General features: G+C 29.2%; 1 long non-coding RNA gene across 3 annotated transcripts in view; it reads left to right on the top strand.

Annotated features, from left to right (window-relative positions):
• Positions 1–6,049: 6,049 nt before the first annotated feature.
• The window catches only part of LOC147801955 (uncharacterized), a 37,216-nt gene continuing 18,689 nt past the window's right edge, over positions 6,050–24,576 (top strand). Inside the window, exons 1-5 of one of the 3 annotated variants that reach the window (XR_015430593.1) lie at positions 6,050–6,391; positions 8,587–8,708; positions 11,861–12,018; positions 17,960–18,046; positions 22,870–23,019. This is a non-coding gene — a long non-coding RNA (uncharacterized LOC147801955). The remainder of the gene's footprint in view (positions 6,392–8,586; positions 8,709–11,860; positions 12,019–17,959; positions 18,047–22,869; positions 23,020–24,576) is intronic. The other 2 variants (XR_015430591.1, XR_015430592.1) reach the window with 2 other exon arrangements.

The raw sequence follows: 24,576 nt of genomic DNA, 5'->3' as shown, positions 1-24,576 counted from the left end.
TCCACTGGACGTCAGATCAATGGAGGCCTGTTCTCTTTACGGATGAGTCCAGGTTTAGTCTAGAAAGTGACAGTAGACGTTATTTGATATGGAGAGAACCTGGGACCCGTTATCATCCATCAAACATCCGTGAAAGAGATGCATACGGAAGAGGCAGTGTCTGTGTTTGGGGAGGCATATCCTTAGGAGGGCGCACATACCTCCATGTCTTTCCAAGGGGAACCGTGAATGCTCAGGTTTATCGAGACAACATCCTTGATGCTTATGTGCGCCCATATGCCGGGGCAATTGGTGATTGCTTCCTGTTACAGGACGATAATGCAAGACCACACAGAGCTCGCATTGTTGATGATTATCTTCAACAGGAAACAATTACTCGCATGGAGTGGCCAGCTCGATCCCCGGACTTGAATCCTATCGAGCACGTTTGGGATGCTCTAGGGAGGCGTGTATCTGCCATCAATCCGCCCCCTCAGACCCTTGCCACGCTTGCAACTGCTTTACAAGAGCAATGGCTCTCACTTCCTATTGAACTGATAGACCGCATAATTGAAAGCATCACACATCGCTGTTTGTGCTGTATTGCTTCTAGAGGCAATCATATTCCATATTAAAGGTACTTTTTCTATTGCAAACCGATACTTCCAATTTGTTTATTTTATACATGTGCTAATTTCTATACTACTATTTATGTCTGATAATTTCTTTTTATGTTGTTTAATACCTTACTATGTGTTGTATATTGTGGGTAAGTTTCATAAAATTCCATGTGTAATTTCTTGAGTTATCGCGATTTTTGTGAATTTTCCTTAATTTATGATAACCAGTGTATATTTTTTTCCACTTGAGGAAGTATTTATTCAACAACCTGAGGTGTTTCATTTTACACTTCAGGTTATTATAAATCAATTTCAGGTGTATTTTGTTCGACTTCAGGTAATTATTTTTCAACCTCATGTATCTAATTTCATGCCTGTAGAGGTATATATATTTCATCCTATGGTGTGTCATTTTACACTTAAGGTTATTATAAATCAACCTCAGGTGCATTTTGTTCTACCTCAGGTAATTATTTTTCAACCTCAGGTATATAATTTTATGCTTGTAGAGATACACACAGCGTGTCCCTAAAGTTTACTATGTATGTAAATCTAAAACAGTGTTCATAGAAGCTTTATTTTGAGGAAATTCGTCTTCTGAAACGCTTTGAAACCATAGAGTTGAAATACTACTATTTCAACTCTATGTTTGAAACAGGGACGTTCTAAGTCATTTTTCAATGCTAACGCAAGGAGCGATATGGGACCTTAATATTGACCCATATTATTTTAATTGCATCACGTATTATATTCACATGGAATAGCGTACCCTACCAAAGGAATTAATTATAGGTCCCATAGGGGGTACACAATTAGGACCCTAAAGTTTACTATGTATTTACAATGTGGCCCCGTTTGTTGGACTTAGCAATATTTGTAATATGTTCAATTCAATACATTCTATTTTAGAAGGTGGCAATTTATTTATTTTTCCCTTTTATTAAAACTTAATAAACAGGAAAGATTTAATTAAGGTAAGATTTTAAAATATATATATTCTTTAGATAGTTAAAAGTGGAGTAAATATATATTATTTTTTTTATGTGTTTTTCGATATTCTGGAGGGTCCTGCATGTAGGTAATAAAATTTTTTTATTGGGAAAATGGAAAAAAACTGGAAAAATCCAGGAAAATCAGTTTATTTGCTCTTTTTCGACTTCTTTTGTAACATTTTGGATATTCTAACATGCATGGGCTGTTTTAAGTGTGTGAAATCCAGCAAAGAAAGCTTAATGGAATAATAAAAAGAAAGAATAAAAAAATAAAGTGGCTCGAGAAAGGTTCAAATTTCAAGACTCCCTAGCTCCCTTTAATATCAAGGTATAATTTTCAAACTCGGACCCTAATTAGGGGTCTATGGTCCAAACAAGGCTGCCGACGAGAATTTTTATAGGTCAATTAGGGGGCTCACACTGGGCCTCTAAAGGTGTATTGCGAAGGTAAGAGGAGAGAGCTTTTGAAGCGAAATTGCAGTAGGCTTCACTTATCATCGTGGACTGGAAGGTAGGCCACCGGACAAGCAAGTTCGCTGCAGGAGGGAGGGGTCCTGGGTTCGAATCCCAGGGACGGGCAAATTTTCAAAAAATTTCTTTTTTTTTGTTGTTTATTTTAAATTATATTATTTTTTTATGTGGTTTTCGATATTCTGGAGGGTCCTGCATGAAGGAAATAATATTTTTTATTGGGAAATTGGGAAAAAACTGGAGAAATCCAGGAAAATCAGTTTATTTGCACTTTTTCGACTTCTTTTGTAACATTTTGGATATTCTAGCATGCATGGGGTGTTTTCTGTGTGTGAAATCTAGCAAAGAAAGCGTAATGGAATAATAAAAAAAAAGAATAAAAAAATAAAATGGTTGGAGAAAGGTTAAAATTTCAAGACCCCCTAGCTACCTTTAATATCAAGGTATAATTTTCAAACTCTGACACCCTATAAACGGGTTTGTAGCAGTGTATCGTGGGCAATGTTGATAGCCTTCGTGACTTTTGTTCACAGGTGCCCACTGGGTAACGCTAAATGAGCAACAATTCTGGCATCTTCATAGGCAAAGATTAAAATTCAGTGCCTGCCATTGGAAAAAAAACGTTATATTATTTTTTTATGTGTTTTTCGATATTCTAGAGAATACTTTTTGTAGGAAATAATTTCTTTTAATTGGGAAAGTGTGAAAAAACTGGAAAAATCTAGGAAAATCAGTTTATTTGCTCTTTTTCGACTCCTTTTGCAACACTTTGGATATTTTAGCATGAGTGGGGTGTTCTGTGTGTGAAATCCAGCAAAGAAAGCGTAATGAAATAATAAAGAAAAAAGAATAAAGAAATGAAATGGCGCGAGTAAGGTTCAAATTTTGAGACCCCCTAGCTCCCTTTTAATATCAAAGTAGAAAAAAAAGAAAATTTTTTGAAAAATTGCCGAAGCTGGGATTCGAAGCTGCGATTCCTCGCTCCAACCGTGAGTTACTAGTCCGGTGCCTTGACCACCAGTCCACCGGAACACATGAAGCCTGCAACAATTTCGCTTCCAAAGCCTTCTCACGATCAGCTATGCAATCAATACACCTTTGGAGCCCCATCCTGCCCCCCTCTTTCACCTATGAAAATTTCCTTCATCATGCATGTTTGGCCAATGGACCCCTATTTAGAGTCCGAGTTTGAAAAATATAACTTAATATTATAGGGAGTTAGACGGCTTCGAATTTCCAACCCCACCCAGCCTTTTTTTTTATTATTATTATTATTATTACTCCATTACGCTTCCTTTAACAAAGATTTTACACATAGAACACCTTACGCATGATAACCTGTCGAATATATTTTAAAAATAAGATAAAACTATGGAAATAAACCAATTTTCCTGGATTTTTCCAGTTTTCACCCTTTTTTCGCCATTTTCCAAATTTAAAAAATTTATTTCCTACATGTAGGATCCCCAAAAATATAGAAAAACGCATTAAAAACGTATATAATGCAAAATAAGCGAAAGAAAAAGAAGAGAGAAATTTTTTTGCAAAGTTGCTACAACTGGGATTCGAACCTGTTACCCCCCGCTCCAACCATGAGTTACTAGTCCGGTGTTTCGACCACCCGACCACCCGAACACGTGAAGCCTGTCACAATTTCGCTTCAAAAGCCCTCTCATGGTCAGCTATGCAATAAACCTTTGGGGCCCACAATGCCCTCCCCCTAATTCACCTATAAAAGATTCCTACGGCAGGCATGTTTGAACCACGGACCCCAACTTAGGGTCCAAGTTCAAAAATTATAACTTAATATTAAAGGCAGTTTGACGGCTTCGAAATTCGAACCCCACCCTGCCATTTTATTTTATTTTTTATTATTATTCCATTATGAGTTCCTTAACAAAGAAAGATGCTCGATTTTACGCATAGAACACCTTACGCTTGATAAACTGTCGAATATATTGTAAAAATAATTTAAAACAATGTAAATAAACCAATTTTCCTTGATTTTTCAAGTTTTTACCCATTTTTCGCTATTTTTCCAATTTAAAAAAATTATTTCCTACATGTAGGACCCCCTAAAATATGGAAAATAATGTTAAAAAAAGTATTATAATGCAATTTAAGCAAAAGAAAAAGAAAAGAAATTTTTTTGAAAAGTTGCCGCAGCTGGGATTCGAAACTGCGCCCAGCTGTGAGTTACTACTCCGGTCTCTTGACCACCAGATCGCTCGAACACGGAACATCAAAGCAACGGGGAAAAAAGAACTGTTAACAAGTCAACTACGCACTACTCAATCCCGTTCGACGGACCATGGGTTAGAATCCCCTTGTCGTCAGGTTAACCGTGAGAGGTTTTCATGGATTTCCTTTCCATGTAACTCAAATGCAGGATACTTCCATCATAAAGTCCTCCACGTTGGCAAATTTCTCCCAAAACTTGATCCAGGAGTTCCCTTGTCTTCTGGATTTGGTTAAAAATCACAAAACAACTGAGTTGAACAGTAGTAGTCGTGAAAATACAAAAAAATCGGATCGGCTGTTAAATAAAATTAAGTCAAATACATAGAAGGCCTTCTGTGGTAAACGCATCATGGGTTAGAGTCCCCTTGCAGTCAGACTAACCGTGAGAGGTTTTTGCGGTTTTCCTCTCCATGCAACTACAATGCGGGTTAGTTTCATCAAAAAAATCCGCAACAGAGGCTTTCTCCAAATATATGTTCCAGGGGTTCCCTTGTCAGTTGGATTGGATTCAAAATTACAAGGCTACGGTGTTGAACATTCAGAGTCGTAAATACCACGAAGAGAATTGGGTCGGCTGTTTAACGACAGCTTTAATACAGATAAGGGTGGCTGAGGGGATAGGGCACTTGCCTCTTAATGAGGTGACCTGGGTTCGATTCCAATGATAGCTGGTCGATTCGAACTCAGCACCCAGCTCACACCGACCACAGTTCAAACGAAAAATATCCTCAGCGGTAGACGTTAGTTAGAATAATCGTTAGACGTTAGGCTAACCGTGGAAGGTTTTGCTTTCCTTGTAACGCAAATACGGATTATTTGCTTCAAAAAAATCCTCCGTGACGGCAAAATTCTCCCCAATTCCTGAAGTAGGAGTTCCCTTATCTTCTGGATTGGGTTCAAAATTACAAGGCTACGGAGTTGAAGATTAATAGTCGTAAACCCTAAAATTGGGTCGGCTGTTCAACGACGGCAACAAAATAAAATACTGAGAAGGACAGTGCGAACATAAATCCAGGGTAAAAGCGGGATTCAAACCGGCTAACTCTAGGCTTAGAATTAGATTATTTATTCTAATTTCAGCTCTTTTTTTTAGATGTTTAGTCTGCCGCACACTGTTATCTTACCTGTTATAAAAATTTGAATTAAAAAAAGCAAGTCCCACAGTGGACTGATCGTTAAGACACGGTTCCCAGCAGATCACCGAAGTCAAGCATCACTGGCTACGGTCAGTGTGCGGGTGGGTGACCACTTGGATCAGTCTGCGTAGGGACCGAGGGTGTGCGGTATTGGTCCTCGTTAAACTGTTCTACCGTAAAGTGCTCGACTTCACGTGCAGGTCATCGGGCTACCGAAGCGGAGGTGCCATCCCCTCTGCAGAGGATCAAAATTGTGATGGCATGTCTTCGGATCATCCTCAGGGAAGTTTCCCAAACCGTCGCCAATAGCCCATTGTGCAGCTCTAGTGCAACGTAAATGAACAAATCAATCAATCACTTAAAGTGCTCGACTTCGCGCGCAGGTCGTCGGGCTACCGAAGCGGGGATGCCATCCCCTCCACAGAGGATCAAAATTGTGATGGCATGTCTTCGGATCATCCTCTGGGATGTTTCCCAGACCGTCGCCAATAGCCCATTGTGCAGCTCTAGTGCGTCGTAAATAAACAGCAACAACTGAAAAAAAGTCATAGAAAACTAGTAAGCTGAAAGCGGAAAAAATACTTTTACACAATCCTTCAAAACTGATTTAAATATTATTATTATTTTTTTTTGTAGTATCAACGAGAGTATTTTAAATTAAAAAAATTCAACTAAAATAAGAAAGTTTTTTTTAAACTATAAATTTCGGGGTGCACATCCCCAATGAATTTAAATATTATAGAATAAAGTATATAATAAATATTATATAATGAAATTATATATTATTATTTCGGTCCTTTCAAGTAGCATTTTAAATTATACAGGGATATATTCGTATGCTGATCTGTATTCGTATGTTGCAATCAAATTCACAAAGACGTGATTCAACCCAGGTGATCCAGGAAAAATAAAGCAGGAAAATTATCTGCAGGGATAGGGGATGTGGTCAGTGGTATGTGGATATCATCAGATTGAAATAGTATTTCAATCAAGGTCGCCGGCAGCGGGGTGCAAGGGGGTGCACTTGCACCCCCCTGGCTTTTTTTAAAAACAAAGAGACACAGGAAAACAATTTTGTTACAAATTTTTTTTATTAAAAATATTTTAATTCAAAAACAAATAATTAAATAATTATTGATACATAACAGTTAAAAAATTGTTTAATCAAACAAGAATTGTCATCGTCTTGTTTGCTGTTCAAATCTGTTTATAACTTTTTCAATGAATTCTGAGCCATCGTTGATTCTTTTCTTATGCACACTGAGCATGCACAAACTTGGCAGATATCTAAGCTATGTTTTTAAATTTCATTTAATAAAATATAAATAATATTATATTTTCTATTAGTTATATAGTTTAACAAAGGTGTATAACACAGACTGACTTCTCACAACTGTAAAATTTCATCAACACAATAAATACCAATGATAAGTGTAAGCGTGCACAAACACGTTAGTATACAAAACTACGGTTTGTATTTAGTATTTGTGTTTCAAAGTAAGCAGCTAAGCCAGCGCCATCAATACAGTTTCCCGTGGCAAAATTTGCAAGTACAAGAAATTCGCACTTTTTTAAAAAAAATATCTTGTTAACAATGCAGATATGTATCTTGAAAAAAATTAACAGATGAAAGTATATGTAATAAAAAATAAACTGTAATAACAGAATGTATTAAAAAATTTTTTTTTTTTTTTGGGGGGGGGGTAGTTTGCTAGAGGGTTGCACCCCCTTTCATATTATTCTGCCGGCGCCCTTGATTTCAATTTTTACTTTATTTAGGTCGATAGTCCACTTGTTAATTTGAGCTAGTTTCAAATTTATTATAAGTGCTTTCTTTTATTTTGAAGTTTTGTTTGGAGAAAAATTACCAAATTGTGTAGGATATTATAAATGGTGTAAACCAGGGCCGGATTAACCTATCGGCACACTAGGCATGTGCTTAGGGCCTACGAAATTCAGGGGCCTGCGAAAAACTTGGGAGAAAAAAATTTACTGACAAAAATAATTTAGCTTTAAAAACAACAAGTGCACAAAATTATGAAGATACAAATAAAAATATCATATTTTTCGGTAATAAATTATTTTGCAGAATCTTATGATCTAATATATTACTTTTTTGTTTTCAACGAAATCTTGTATCATGCTGTCGAATTCCAAACTACGCAAAATGTCATATTCAATAGACATAAGTGCGAGCGATGTGTAACGATCTTGATTCATTGTTGAACGCAAATAATTTTTTTTCAATTTTAATCTGGAGAAAGATCTTTCTCCTTCTGCATTTGATCCAAGAATCGACAAAATTTTTTTTTAAATATCCTCTTATATTATATCCTCTTTTTGAAAAGAAAGGAGGAGTGGGGGAAGGAGGGGAGTGCCCAAAAACGGCTATGCCTAGGGCCTACGAAAGGTATAATCCGGCTCTGGTGTAAACTTATTTGGTTTGGTAAGTATATATTATGTTGTTCTGCAACGAAGTTGAAGTAAACAAGAAATTTTCTCATTCGTAAAAGATAACAAAACTGAAATAATTAATTTGCTAGTTTGAAGAAGTGTTTAACATTCAAGGAACCAGTCTATTTGTTTATTTATTTTCTTGATAAATTTGTGTTTTGTGTAATACTTAGCTTTGTTAATCTGAAATGTTCTAATGTTTTTAAGCATTATTATTTCTCAGAATTCCAATTGCTATTTTTAATTGAAATATTATCTTTATTTCTTTGTTTTGTAACTTTTATATTAAGATACTAAGTTGCAGTTTTCATTCTTAAAAAGGAAGGGTAGGACACTAGAAAGAGCCCCTAAAATAGGGCACCCATTGCAGAAGAGAGCATTATTTACAGATATTTGCTTGGCTTTTACGACACTCAAAATATAAAAATTTTTTAATTTTATCACTTAAATTTTTTTTGAGAAAATTAGTTTAAATTCAAAAATAATTTCTCAGTTAAATTGGTACATTCTATAAATTAGTTTTAAAATTAGCGTAATTATCAAATTTTGAAGCACATGACAAAATATCTATATGGTTCGAGAGTTGGTGGGAAATTTACATTTTTTAAAAATCCTCCGATTGTTTTTCTTTTCATGTTGATAACTATGCTTATTTATGCACTTAATTTTAAATATTTTTCCTTTCTTATCTAGAAGATGAAAATGATCCTTGATATCTTTTTGGAAGCTGAAGATTGCAAACATGTATTGATGGTGTCAATTGATGTCATTTATCATTGGTAGTCTGAAACAAGAAGCTATCAGCTGATCTAATGGTTAGTTAGCAATTAAGCTACCCTTCTATTTTAGTGGAGTATGTTTGATTCATGCTCTTGCCATTCAGGTCAAATAAAATATACATTAATTTTTTTATTACTTTTCCTAACTAAAATATATTGTATCTAATATACTATAGCTAATATTATGTTTAATTTTTTTTTCAATCTAATTCTCGTGTGAGGAATTTAGATTAACTAGTGTCAGGGTTTGAAAAAACACAGGGTAAATTGGGTTTTATATGAGAAAACCCAGGGAAAATTGGGTGTTTTTCATTTAGTACTCATAAACTTTAAAGTTTTACTGTGTAAATATTTTTATTTATTAAATAGTTCTGTATAAGCTTAAAAAGTGTAAAATGTAAAATACATATAATAAAATTAAAATAAGTTTTAATAACACACTATCACTAATACATATTTGAATCTTTATTGTTAATTATATAACGTTTCACAATTTTTGACTCAAACATTATAAAATATAAATGCAACAGTAATATAAAAGGAACAAGTTTATTAATCTTTTTGTTTTCACACTCATATATATACTATTTTATTAAATATATATATATATATATATATATATATATATATATATATATATATATATATATATATATTATAAATTTATAATCAGTAATAGCTTCAATTTTATTTGACTTTTATCTTTAATAAAATTAAACTGAACTAAATATTTAATGGTCTTCTATATTTATATAATGAGATTAATAGAAGGTGAACTTAAAATTATGTATAATTTTAAAGAGTATCAGTCACTTATCCTATTTTTCAAAGATTTAACCTTAGAAAAAAAGACTTCATTTTAAGATAAATAATTTTAACTTAATATTTTTAATTTCAAAAAAACCAATTAATATATAAATATATAAAAAAAGTAATAGATAAATAGTTTTGGCTTGTCTTTTTAATACCAGAGAATGAAACTTTAAATTTGTTAATGTATCACTTAGTAGACATCTTAAAAATAATATTTTATTCTTTTACTATTTTTTAATGGGGATAAGCTTTCTCCAAATAGTTAAAAATTGTCAGTAAATGTTAAGAGTTAACTTAAAGACTAATTTTCAGAGAGCAGGAAACAGATTAATTTTTTAATGCTTCATTTTTTATTTATTATTATTGTCATACACCAGATTCAAAGTGTCCATATTTCTCTCTTAGATGGCAATATTATCTAAGTAGTACTATCTATCTTTGTAGCTCTATCTATTCCTAATTTATTTCGTAGTTTACTCCACACCAAATTGAAAGTTGAAAAGTGTTTTTCGTCAGGGGCAGAGGATGTTAGTGCTCAGTTTAAAGCAAGAAAGAATTGTCAGAAATTTTGTGTAAGCTTGAAAGCTTTTCCCTTTTGGTAGCTTTTCCTTCTTTTTTTTGCCATAATTTTCCACTATTTTTTTGATGAAAACTGTTGAATTACTGTGTTAAGCATCATTGATTTTGGAAAGTATTCATATCGAAAGTTTTGAATTTCATAACACCTGGCAGAAATTCTGAATGATGCTTAGAAAGCTAGTTTTCTGCTAATTGCTTTTGTTCATCATTTGTAAGTTGTCCTCTTTTTTTGACATTTGTGATGTATGCTAATAAATGAGATGGCTGAACAGTCTAATGGAATCTTTTTGCAAAACATTTATTATGATGTTGTGATTCATCAGCTCTGAAATTGTAGTATTTTCTAATTGAAGCTTATTTAAAGCTTCAGAAACAATTGATAACCGTTTTTCCAAATTAATAGCTTCTTGATAAACCTCAAAATTATTCAATATTTTTGACATATTTTTATTGAATTTATTTTGATGTTCAAGAGCAATCTCATGATTTTTACGGTAATTATTGGCAAAAGGTTTTACGAAGTCACAATATGAACTCTACCTTGTATTATTTGGTAATTAAAGCAGTTTTTTTTCTTCATTTGCCCATCCATCTGCTTGATGAACTTCCATAATGTGTTCAATGACACTATTAGAAGATACTTCTTTTTCAACTAAATTTAAGAAACCCACTTAGTGTTCCAAGAAGGTTTTTTCAAGGGAGCCCCATCCAATAAAACACAGGCAGGTTTTCTCAAATTGGGCCCAATTGGCAAACCCTGACTTGTATGAATAGAAACTACTAAAATTCTAAAAAAATTTATGTTCGTCGTTCTTGCTCAAATTTATTACCTTGTTAAAAGAGAAGGTGGTAAGTTAGTTTACAATGGATGTTCATTAAGTGTTTTATTAATCTTATTATAACATTTTTAATTCTCATAAATTAGAGTATTTAAAGAAAATTATAGTGCTATTCTTAACCATTAAAAAAAATGTTTCCTTTAAACCTTTGAGATTGTTCGGCGCAAAAAGTTATGTTGTTTAACCTGAATTTTTTCTTTTGTCACTTTCTCTTTATGCTGTTCTATCAGAAAATACTTATGAGGATATTTTCATTCTAACTTGCTTTAGTGTGTAGAGATGCCAACCATTAAGATTTATCTTTAATCATTAATTTATTATCTATAATCTTATATTCCAGTAATGAAAATTGTTGTTTTTAGAAGAAGTAATCTGCTTAAAATGTCATTTTTTTCTTAAATATTAAGAGATAAGAAATTTTAGTGTAAAAATAGATATTCTATGACAAATTACCCCTGCCTCTTGAAACTATTGCTAAAAGCAAGAAATTGTAAAAAGATATCTAGAAACAAGAAAACAAAAATTAATAAAAGCAGAAAAGCAGGATACCTAATCACCCTTTCACCATTTTTTTTTTTTTGTCTCATCAAAGTAAAAAATAAAAGTGCTTCAGGTATCACATGAGACGTGTTATTAGTTATTTTCATTTCTAAAAATGTGATATATATTTTTTTATATGTGATATATATCATTCTGTGATATATATTTTTTAATTTGAAACCTTTACAAAAGTGATATTTTTTCATTTAATCGTAAGTAACAATTTCATAATTCATGTACCCTTTATGTACTTTTATAAACTTTAGTCTTAAAATTGTATTAATTTTTAATTTCCATAAACTTTAATTGTATGATTCAGTGCTTCTGAATACTGATAGCCAGTGTATAAATAATAACTAGTGTACCTCTGCAAATATATAAATAATTGTATTAAGTGAAATTACATTGATTCAATAGGAGCCTGAAACAAAAGTTGAATCTTTTGGTTAAGAGAAATTTCTACTCATCATTATGAGCAACAACAAGAAGATATGACATGAGCTTTGGAAAAAGGCAGACATCTACCAGGTAGGCTACCATGTCTGACTACAATTCTGTCTTCACTGTTTCATCTGGTAAGTAAAATTTATGCTGATAATTAGTGTTATATTTTTGACATATTGTATTAATCTGTACAATTTTATCTATATAATATATACAAGTAATTTGTTTTAAAAAAGTTAATCATGCAAATCTGTTTCGGAATATGAATAATCCAAAATACCTTATTTGATTCATATTCTGTTGTGATACCTTTCTGAATAATAAATGTCTGTGGTTCTAAAAGTTTTTGAGTTTCTACATCTTTATTACTAATAAATTAAAAGAAATACAGCTTAATATTTGTATGTTTTTCAAAGGGATATAAAATATGTGCTATATGTTAAAATATTTCTGTATACGAAGTTTAAAAGAGATCATGAAGTTTCTACCCCCATTGAAAAAAAAACTACTCGGGGGCAAAAACTTTCCCCCCTGTTAAAATTGTATGTTTAGCTTATTGAGTAATTCTAAGCAAGGATTTATATACTTTACTCTGTAAATAACATAATAAATAGTTTTTGTGTTTAGTTTTATCATTTTATTCCTAATCTTTAAGAGAGAGAGAAAATTTAATAATTCTTATAGGAATGAAGAAAGTGTATTTAATTTTTTTTATTTAAATACAATTCATTTATTGCTTTTCAGTTGAAATTTCTTTTTAAGTCATAGGTTAAATTCTATAAACTTAAGTGTGATTAGGACATAAAAGTGAAATGGCATATAACAAAAGCATTGAAATCAATAATAATTAACTGGAATTAATTTTATTTGCATTAATATCTTTTACTCTTTTGTTTAGAATGAAGTATAAGTGTAGAATAATAATTAATAGATTTAGCTTAATGAAGTTTATCTTCTTTAATTTTTTGTTTTATAGAAATATTAGATGAATAAAATTTTATTTATTAAATAAAAATATAAATAATTAAGGTGCATGTTTGCCTTTTCTTCTTATACTAAAACTTATGAAATAAATCATATTACCAATTACAAGATGTATTTTTAATACAAAACACAAGATATTTTAATTTAACGAAATATTTAATTAAAATTTAATATTCATTGCTGCTAACTTTATTGGCTTTACCAGTACATTTCTGGATCTTGTCAATTCCTCCTGCTGTATTGGTTTAAAAAAATTCTCCTTTTTGAATATAATGAAAATTCTCTAAAATTAAGTAAATTTCCATAAAAAAATCCTGATGGAAATAGAATTTTTACAAAATTTATTGCTTGCTTGAATATTTAAATAAGTATTACAAACGCATAGTGAATGGAATCTCATTTAAAGTATTTCAATTATATTCATCCAGAACTCTCCTTTTAAATTAATTAAAAAATCTTTTAAATATTAATAATAAATTACTTGTCTATTACTATTTGAAATTCTACTAAAAATCATTTCAAGTTCATTTAATATTAATCATAACTGGAAAATATTGTAGACCATTCATAGCTATAAGTATAATAAAGTTTTTGTACTTTGATGTCAAAAAATTCCTAAAATTCTTTGTATGTAAAATATTTAGTATCTTATGCAACAGTTATCATAAAATTTAAATTTTGTGAAATCTACTGGATTTTTGTCCCATCAATGTTGTCAGTTATAAATATTAAATTGAAAATAGTAAATGACATTATAAGAGATATACTAGCTGAATACCCGTTCTTCGGATAGGGTGAATAAAAAAAGAAAAGAATCAATAAATCAGTACTGAGAACTCAACACAATAGTGCTGAAAATCAAAAGGCATATACAACGCAATTAAAGAGCTTAATGGAAGAACCAGGTGAATGACAATTTTAAGGGAATTAATAAATTAGAAAAAATTACAAAGTATTTGTGTCAATATGGGTATGTTTAATGTAACAGAACTGTTTTTGCTTTTATCTTAACTAATACATATTAGTTTTTAATATGCTTGCATGATTTTTATTTCAAATACTTGGCAGTGGCAAATAAAATGAAGCAAAGAATTATTTGTCCCATATTCTAATAAATTAGTAATGAAATAATTTGGGTGCAATTTCTTTTTTCATTCTAAAAATGTCACTTACCTGGTTCTTCCACTAGTTTTTCATTTTTTATATTTATATATAAAAAATTATTATAGCTAAATTAATATAGCTAAAATAATTTAAGTTTTTTAAAAATTTAATATTACATGTTGTAATCACTGGTGGCATTATGTTAAAGTAAGCAACGCTCCTTGTTAGTAATTCGTACCATTGAAATAAAAATTAAATGTATTTAGCATCACTTGGCATGCACTATCTTAGCTACCAGTGGAAAAAAATATTTTCCGAAACTACGGAAAACCAGCTGTAGAATTTTTATCAAAACCAATTCACCAATCACCATAATAACAGCAGTACATATTACTGTCAGTGATAAATATGAATTAAGCCTCAGTTGTGAAAGGATATTTTTTAGGATTTTCTTAAACTAATTTCCCTTTAATCTTCCCTCCATGAGCTTGGCTTTTTAGCACATAGCTTATTTTATTTTATTTTAATTAATACACATTATTATTAATTGAGCACATAGCTTATTTTATTATAATTAATACACATCAATATTAATTGAGCATTGGTGTCAATAATAACATGCTGATTTTTTTGGGGTTGCTCAAAACATGAATAAATATATTTTCTCTTCATTTTTGCTTTTTAGTTCATAAGTTGCTTTTTTAGGTAAAACAAATTACCAACATTAATTAAGCAATTATTGTAATCAATGATTGTATGACGATTTCTTACGTTTCTTCTGGAAAAGTAAATGCTTTTACTCCATTAGTTGTGCTTTCTAGTACAAGGCTTTTATCTTTTATTTCAATATGCATAAATTACCTTAACTAATTTAGCATCATTGGCATCAATTTTTAACATTTCTCATGAATGAATAGTACCACTTTCCCATTAATTTTGCTTTTGAATACATAAATTTATTTTTTTCTATTTTATTACTGTTGGTTTTAAATAAGTAATTTTTTAGAAACATGTTTAAAAGAACTAAAATAAACAAAATGATACTGCATAGTATCAGACAAAGTATACATTTGGCGACATAAACCAAGCATGCTACCATACAATGTTCATTGAATTTATCTGACATAGTGAATATAGAATAATTAAATATTTAAATATGTGCACTAAACTATTTTTTTTATTAAATAGAGCTATAAGCTGACACTTATCATTAATGTTATCTTTTAAATATGTGAAAAATTGAGTTGTTAAATTTATAACAATGGTTATTGCTTATCCAATCACAAAATTCCATTTCGTTTTTCGCTCATCCTATTAGAACAATTTGCCGTAAAATGTTTTAATGTCGACAGTGACCTTCCTCTTTCTTTGAACTATCTGTATCCCAAGTTTCATAGCTTTCGGTCAGATGGTTTAGGGGTCTATAAAGGACACACACGCACGGACAATAATTTTTATGTGTACAGATGACTACCTTTTGTTTAATTTTCTGAATTACTTTGTATTTTAAAGTTTGACCAATAACTCTGCAATATATTAAAGTTATATTGCATAGTTCAATATTTCTTTTGACTAAAATGAAATTCTAAAATTTCTCAAATATGGCTGATTTTTAATAATATAATTATTCTTATTATTTAAAAAAAAATAGAATTAATACAGATGAAAGCTAAATATAATCTTGAATTTTTTTTCTTAAAAAAAAAAGAAATAAAAAAAAAAGGCAAATTTGTTTTAAGTGAAATAATTTTATGAATAAATTTAAAGTAAAATTTATAGTTTTAGTTATATCACTTATATTAAATTTACAAACTTACTACAAATAAACAAAACCTGTTTAAAAACTTAGTTTCAGCAAATTTCATAAATTTTAATTTAATTTTCTGCGATAATTGACGATCTCTTCCATTTAATACAATTTATCTTAATACATTGAATCAAATTATTTTTTCTTCAAAATGCACCAATTTTAATTTAAATGATTTAATATAATGTCTATTTTATTACATTACACATTGTTAACCTTTATACATTACTTTTTTAATTCAAATATGTCTCATTTTGATCAACATTGATTTCATGCATTGTTTATCATTTCAATGAGACATTGTATCATAAACTAAATATTTATAGTCTTTTAAACTATTTACTCTGAAACTGACATATAAGTTTCAAGTTTATTTGTGAAAATTAAATATAAAATTATATTATTCTCAGAACTATAAGCAAAACAAATCTTGTTTACATGCCTTAAAAAGAACAAAAAATTCTAAAAGCCCCAATTTTGGATATTTATCCAATGCAAGAGTAAATGCTTGGGTACATAACCTACCCCCTGGGTATTTACCCGTCTCACATCTATAGTTGCAACCTCACTAAATCAAACCTCATCTCAACTATAAAAGTTTTTTTGAAGATTTTTCTTTCAAATTTTTTATTTCAAAATTATTTTTTCTTATAAACATTAAAATATTATAAAATGTAAATAATATTTTATATTAGTTACATTTTTTTAAATAAATTTAAGAAAAATCATTTATTGAAATTTTTTTATGAACTGGAAAACAGTTAATTTGAAAGAAATAATGTAATTTTTTTAATGAAACAAGACAGAAAAAATGTTTGGTGTTTTCTTTCATTATTAAATTTAGTTGATGCATTATTTGATTTTGTATAAATATTTGCATATTTTTAGGCCTTTATTTTTAAAGATTAGGTCCCTGAACACCCATTATTTTAGTTAAAATTTAGTTACAGTCCTATCATTGAAGTTTGCAATTCTAAGCAATGAAAAATCAAAAACATTAATGCAGTCAAAAGAATCACTGCAAAAGAAACTTGGACTGAAATCATTAAAACACATTCAATTGCTGGAGAAAAAAAAGAAAAAGATTTAACATTATGAAAAAAACTATTTGATTATTATTTCTGAGAGCAATCAAACGGATCTTTTTGTACATCTTAAGTGCATTTTAAGAGTGTTTTTTGTTTCCTTTTTCCTTAAATATTAATTTGAAATTCCTAATGTGTACTTTTTCACATTATATTTAAGTCTTATAAGATGTTTAATTAAGAAAAAATGTATGGTTAATCTTGCTAAATTTTTGTGATACGACTTTTAATTGTGTGTAAGAATACTTTTTTTAAATCCTTATTTTCATGTTAAAAAATTCTTTTTGTCATGGAAAATTTCTTCATATCAAGTTTTTTTTTTATTAGGGTAAGCTAAATAAGTAAGATCCAAGCTAGAGTGAAGGTGTACAAAAATGCATAAAAGTGTATGTTGTAAATGTGCAAAACTATGTCTTATTGCTGTTAAGATGCAATTTATGTTATTTTTAAAAGTAGAACTCTATTCTAAATTTATAAATTTTAGAAATGTTTTAAACAAATTTTAAGGGAAATATCAAGCAGGACTTTTTACTTTCTACTTTACATTGTAGCATTTATGATCAGTATAAGAAAAAATGCACCTTAAGGTTTAACATTTTATTTTTATTTATTCAGTTTTTGATATAACTTAGTAATAATAATTTTTTTTTTTATTATGAGACAACGTAGATAGTAACCGAAGGCAAGTTAACTAATCTACTGACATTATTAACTTGACTTTGAAATTTTGTAAAATTTTCTTATTTCAATAGAATGAAATACATTAAAGGACTATACTCTTATGTCTGGACATAGAGGAACAATGTTACATTTTTTGTTTTCAGCATAAAATAACATAATTTTTAGGTATTTTTCTGTGAAGTTATTTTAAAAAAAAATGTGAAATATTCGTGCCAGATTCTTGTTTTTCTTCTGATTTTTCTGAAGTCATTTTTCAAATTTTACTACATTTTTTTTCCTACGTGAGGAAAATGCTTAGGAAAAATCTCTCACAGGAATTTACAGTAGGTAGTTAAAGGCATTTACATTGCAAAGTATTTATATATTTAAGAAATAACTTAAGATTCTCTTTTTTCATCAAACTGTCTCAAGGTCAAAAGGATGGTGCACGTCCAGTGTCTTCTAGATTTAGATGCCCACCGAAAAACAAGACTCCGCCCGCCCTGCCCCCCAAAACGGGTGATTTTTTTGATTTTTAGTTATTATTTTTTTTTTAAAAATTCCCAATAGCTCAAGTAATTTATTTTTTCAATTCTGATTATTAGTGTGCTGAAAGAAGAAATACATTTGATTTCATAAATTACTTAAATTTTAATTACTTAGATAAATCAAACTTAAACTACTTTTATTAAAGCTAGATCTACTTTTGCTCTGAACACTTCATGTATGTAACCTATTTTTTTACATTTCTAAACGTCGAACTCTTTTTTTCTTATCATATACATTTTTTCTAATTGTTTTGTAAAGAATCCGGCGTGGATTCAAAACCCCTTAAGTTTAATGGCTGTTGTCTGCAGTGTGAATATTGAAAAGGAATTTAATTTCTTTTTTTTTCAATTTATAATTAATTATACTTTTTTTTTTAAAAAATGATTTCTGATCTAAATTAATTTATTTTTCATTTGGCAAAATTGGTACTCTGTTTTTACAATTTATTTTAAGTTTTGAGTTTGATTAAAAAATAATAGCTTCTATAATTTGTTTTGTAATTAGCTTGTAGTAATTAAATCATATTAAGCTGTTTTGAATGGTATTAAGAATTTTTATTGCAGTATTGTTAAGTAATATTAAATATTATTTGTACATTTTAGAGTTCAGATCCTTCAACGTGAAAAGAATTTTAAAATAAAAAACCTTATTGAAATAAAATTTATAATATGTAATATATATCTTTTAAACAAATATGATTTTTATGTACCCTGATAAAATTCTCCGATGTTTCGTTCAGGGCTGCTACAACCCTAAACACGAAATTACCTGGTATGGTTTTTTGTATAGCAAGTTAATTATTTGTTTACTAAAACTACTTCGGCAAAAAGACCTTAACTAATAAATTTGTTAATTAAAAATTAAAGTTTTTTTATATTGAATTTATATATCATACTTAATAAGTCGGGTTAATTTTGGTTTATTAGTTTGGATTAATTAAATAATATTAAACTTTTTATTATTATTGGTATTAAGAATTTTAGTACAGTTTTATTGTTAAATGGTATTAAGTATTTATACATCTTAGTAGAATTTTAATCATTAAACGCGAGAAAAAATTCTCAATTGAAATAGAAAATTACACTCTTAAATCTGTTTTTTTTTTTTTTTTTTTTTTTTTTTTTGTAATTATTTTTTGCTAAAATATAAGTGCAGAAAAATCTTAATTACTAATCTTGTTAATTTGTATGACAGAACAGGAAAACTTAACAGATAGTTTGTTTTCTCAGAATTAAGAAGAAACTTCGAAAACCCATTTTTTTTCCCAAAATAGATTTAAATAAATGTAAAATTCGCCTCATCGATTTAGATTTTTTTTAAAGCTCGCAAGAAAATATTTTTGTTTGTTGTTTATTTGATTTGATTTGCCTGATCAAAAAAAATATTTTTAGACCTCAAAATTTAATTTTTGAATGATCAAAATGTAAAAATAAAAATTTAAAATGCAAAATGTCAAAGTGAAGTGTACATTGATGTACACTTCAAAAATGTAATATCAAAATTAGACTGAATAGTTTTGTTTAAATTCGTAAAAGAGGGTTTTTATGGTGCAAAAGTGACTTTTAAAATTTCTCTTTTATGACATATTTTATATTCATTATTTCAAAAGAGGTGCCAATAAGTTAAAAATTATACATTTTTGCCTTTTTTGATATTACCTTTTGCTCTGTATATTTTTAATTAACCAGTATTAGGCTTAAACAAATATAGCATGTCTTCATGGAACTAGTTTAGAAAATGGTGGTATGGGTAGTGTGGACAATGACTCTGTTCAACTTCCAATGGAATAAATGTTTATTGGTTAAGTATATAACTCAATTGATGCTATGCATTTCCTAAATCAAAATGATTTTGTAGAATAATATACCTTTACAGTTAATGATTTCAATATTTAGCACAAAACCTTAAGATTAATTCATCCCTTAAAGGTTTTAAGAAAATTTAAAGGTGATGTTTTATCAAGTTTGATAAAAGACTACCATTCAATGTAGATAAATGAAAGAATTTTTGCCATACATTAAATTAAAACAGCAAATGGTTCTCTTTTGACAGTTGTTTTCATTGAGGGAAATATTACTAAACCATGCGCTCCTCATTTGAAGCATTTCATCATCAAGTTAAAACTATGGTTATTGCAACTGATTCAATTTTAAATTGATTCATGCTATCCAATAAAATCGAATTGAATACTAATTTTTAATGTATTGATTTTGTTTAAAATGTCATTTTTAGTTAAGTGAAATGCCCTCCATAAGGCTTAGATTGTAATTGATTTAATTTTATCTTTTGATATATCTTTCTGAGTTATGATAAATGACTACTTAATAAATTATCAAATTTGTCACTAGCACCTTAGTTTGCCCACATTAGTCACGTGTAGTAGAGCTACTGAGGATAAAAACAGCCTTTTAATATCTGTAAAAAATATTACAGAATAACTAAACAACTTTGTAATTCTAGATATAAACCAGAATACAGGTAATCATTCAGATTATTAGTGAAAAAAAATTCTTGACTAGTTAGAAAAATATATTTAATAAGATTTTTTGAGAAATTTGTAAGAAATGTTATCTCTCCAAAATGAACCTCCAGAAGAGAACTAGTCTATATTACTTCATATAACCGAATCCTCAGCTTTACCCTCCTTTAAAATATTTCACCTTAAAAAGTTCTTTAATAATGTTTGAATTGTAAACTCAAAAATATGTATATGTTTTCAGCACAATTTGGACACTCATCTCAGAATTGAGAACATTGATATTTCTTCTGGTGTTCTCTTTATGATCATGATACTAAAATGGCATATGTTGCTGGAAAGGTCAAATATTTGTTTGTTTTTATTTCGTTTAGAGCCTCAAAAAAAGTAATGCTTTATTGAATAATATGCTATTTTTATAACTATTAAGAGTTTGGAACATCACAGGGTTCTTAGTTATCCTGATATTCTTGATATTTCTGATCATATTTTGTCCCAATTTTTATCTTTTTTGTCATGATGTTTCTGATTTTTGTGTGTGTTCAGAACATTCCATTTTCTACAAATAAAAATCATGTATATAATTACTGAACTGCCCATAAATTTGAATTTTCCATTATTTTGGGAATGGTTAAATTAATTTTGAAAAATTTGTATTTTCAACCCAGCATCGTTTTATTTTATGTAATTGTGCTTTTAAAATTCACAATATTTGATGATTCAAATTTTTGGACTGCTCATTTATATGCACGATTAAGTCATGCAACCTTACCTGCAGGATACTTTGTTTCAAATTATTTAGGAATGCAGTCACTTTACGAAAAAGATACTCAATAAATCTTATGTAATATAAAATTTTTATGGTGAAGAATTCAAGGTTCATTCGCTTATTTATGCAAATGCAATAACAAACATTGCAGTGTTGAATTCTGTAGTTTTAAAAGTCATATAGATTTATCTCTTTCATCTGATTTTAAAAATATTCGATTCTAATCATGTCATAACAATTTCGAATGGGAAATTGAGGTATTATCCACTAAATTAATTTTGTACAAAAGTGTTAAGAAACATAATCACTCTGCTTTTCTTTCAAGATTATTGAAACCCTACTTTATACTTATTTGATAAACACATTGACTGCCTTGTCACCCATATTCAGATAACAGCATAGTTTCTGATCAGGCCATGTCACCCGTATTGGGGTGATGCTTATTTGCAATGACTTCTTGCGAAGGATATTCGTATGTATTTTAAAAGATATTTCACAGGACGTAACGAAACTATTGAATTTTTATAAAAGTATTACAAAAATGATTTATTAAGGAAATTATTGTGAGCCTCATAAAAGCTTTCTTGTTCACTTCTATGTGACTCACTAAAAAGTAAGTTTTTCATTTCTTTTTTTTTTGAAATTTCAACTAATTAGAGTAAAAACTTTAAGTTATATTCCTCTTTACTCAGCAAAGATTCAAACTGATTATGTGAAGTTGTGAGATGAGAAGAAACAGACTCAAATAAGCAGACATGATATCATGGAAACAAAACGGACCGAGATATTGTTCTTGTGACCACCAGGGACTCGTATTATTAAAATATCGTTGGGACTTAGCAGAATACACTTCATACTCTTGGCCTGATGGAGATTTCACTGCAAATGCATGCGGCAGTCAATGTGTTAAGGAAGTCTTGAACTCGATTACGAAATTTAATTAAATATTGGTATGAGGAAATGTTAACTGATTGATACTGATTATTTTTTTTTATTTCATTGTAACAGCACTGTAAAATTTTATATGTATTGATTTAAAATTTTATGTGTATTGATCTTTCTATATGTATTATTAATTGTTCAGTACTCCATTAATAGAACTATACTGGATACCGTTAAACTATCTGACTAAACAAAGTTTTGAAACTAAAAATATTATATTTTGTAATATTTTGTGATAAAATTCACTTTTAATGTACTTAAGGGAAGCAAATTATTATTTTTTTTAAATTTGTCTTTAAAAATAAAAAAAACAGTCTGGTATATAAATACTTTGCAAAAGAAATGTTCTGAATTTTTTTCTTTGGCTATCACTAAAACAGAACAACTGTTAGTTCACGATTTGAGTATTCTTAGCCTACACTCTTTATGCTAATTATGAAAATGGAAATGTCTATGCGAAGAAGAGTCACAGTTAATAGAAATAAAAAGCATTTGTAATCTAATTTTTTAATATTTGAAAAATTACTATAAGACTGCATTATTTAAGTTTGCAGAACTTTGCAAAAATTAAGAATTATTCTTTGATTTTTTATAATTTTCTTGTAGGTAGAAAAATCTGATCAAATTAAAAACTTTGGACTGCTTTCCTGACCAAACTTTTATGACCATATTTCCCAGATAGCGAGAAATATTCCCCTTCATTTTGGGGTCAGTAATTCGAATTCGTAGCAAAAAGGGTGTGTTTGTTCAGAGAAAGTAAGTTTTGTGTCTGATTTCTTGATTTAAAATATCATCTGCACAAATTAATTAACATATTTGTGTCACCCACTCAAACCATTGAGTCCTAGAATGTGAAGATCCGATCATTAGATCAAAAGTTATTCAGGGTGCTCTGTTTTTTGTTTTGCACATTGTACATTAGGTAATTTTCTATGGATTTTTAAATTTTATGGTGTTTGATATTATAACTCTAATGTTTGAGAACCCCAAGCTATGACTTTTTTTTATTTTCCTTTGTAAAAGAGTTTCCAAAAACACTCTTAATCTTCCAGGGCAAAAGTTTTTTATTGGTAGACCAATAATTGTCTGAAAAACCTTTTTTTTAAAAAATATTTTGGAAATCATTCCTTGCTCAGAAAGGTCTTTTTCAGTTAAGAAATAAAAAATCAGACAAACATGTATGAACTTTTAAGGAAGCAATTATTGAAAAGATCGCTGGGGACATGCCAGGAAAAGGGTTTTTGAAGCTTAGCATACATTTTTAATCACATATAATTTTTAAATCATTCATTCTCAAACGTTAAGTAACATGTAAATTTTTAGATGTATCAAATCATTTTAAAATGTTAACAATAATGGTATTAATTCAACGTTTAATAAAATTTATCATTTATTGTATGATATTAGAAATCTATGGCACTAAATTGTCCCATTTGGTTATAATCATTCACAAGGAATGTATTAAAATTTTGTAGAAAATTTAACCTTTGAAACATAGTCAACACATCAATGAGGGAGATGAAAAAAATCTTCAATATCTTCATCCATATTTTCCTCCTTTTTATTTTGCTGTCCTCACTCAAAGTTATTAACATTATGAAATCGCCCTCCCCCTATTATCTTATTACACTTTTTGGAAAAGAAAATTCATTAATCTAAAAATAGATTTGTACTACAAAATCTGCATATGATGTCTAATTTACTGCATATTATAAAATCACTGAAATTTCGAATGTTTCTTGGTCTTAATTTCACTATAAATTATGTTTGGGGTTACTGAGGCGTTATTTTAGGGTAGCTTAGGCAGAGTAACTATGATTAGGGGTTTAGCACTTTGCCAAAACAAATTTCCCTATCTACTTAGTGGGGAAAACAGTGGAAAGAAACGAAGATTACCCACAAGATAGCCATATCTGAAACAGATGGAAATTCATCGTGTTCGATTAATGTCAAGTGAAGAAAGTGAAAGGCTTGATGTACAGCAGGCAGTAGTGCTTAGAAGGTAGAAGTGCTGAAATACCTTTAGTAAAATATCACATTAACTACTAAGGATCCTTTTGTTTCTTAAAATAAAACATTTAATGGTTTTAAGAATTGTTACCAAATTTTTTAAAAATACAGTCGAACTTCTTTCACTCAAAATTGGCGGGAGTATCATAAGTATTTATGTTAACCAGATTTCATCTTATCCGATACATTATGAATAATTGATACATTATGCACATGCTTCTTATCTATGTTGTGACCTTTCATGTCAGCTCGAAATTTTCATGTTAAATATGTAAAATACAGTAATAATTGATTGCTGACTCC

This window comes from Parasteatoda tepidariorum, chromosome 11, assembly GCF_982258835.1.
Source record: "Parasteatoda tepidariorum strain Cologne lab strain chromosome 11, Ptep-v5.0, whole genome shotgun sequence".
Lineage (NCBI taxonomy): Eukaryota > Metazoa > Arthropoda > Arachnida > Araneae > Theridiidae > Parasteatoda > Parasteatoda tepidariorum.
This window is presented reverse-complemented; position numbering and strand designations above follow the sequence as displayed.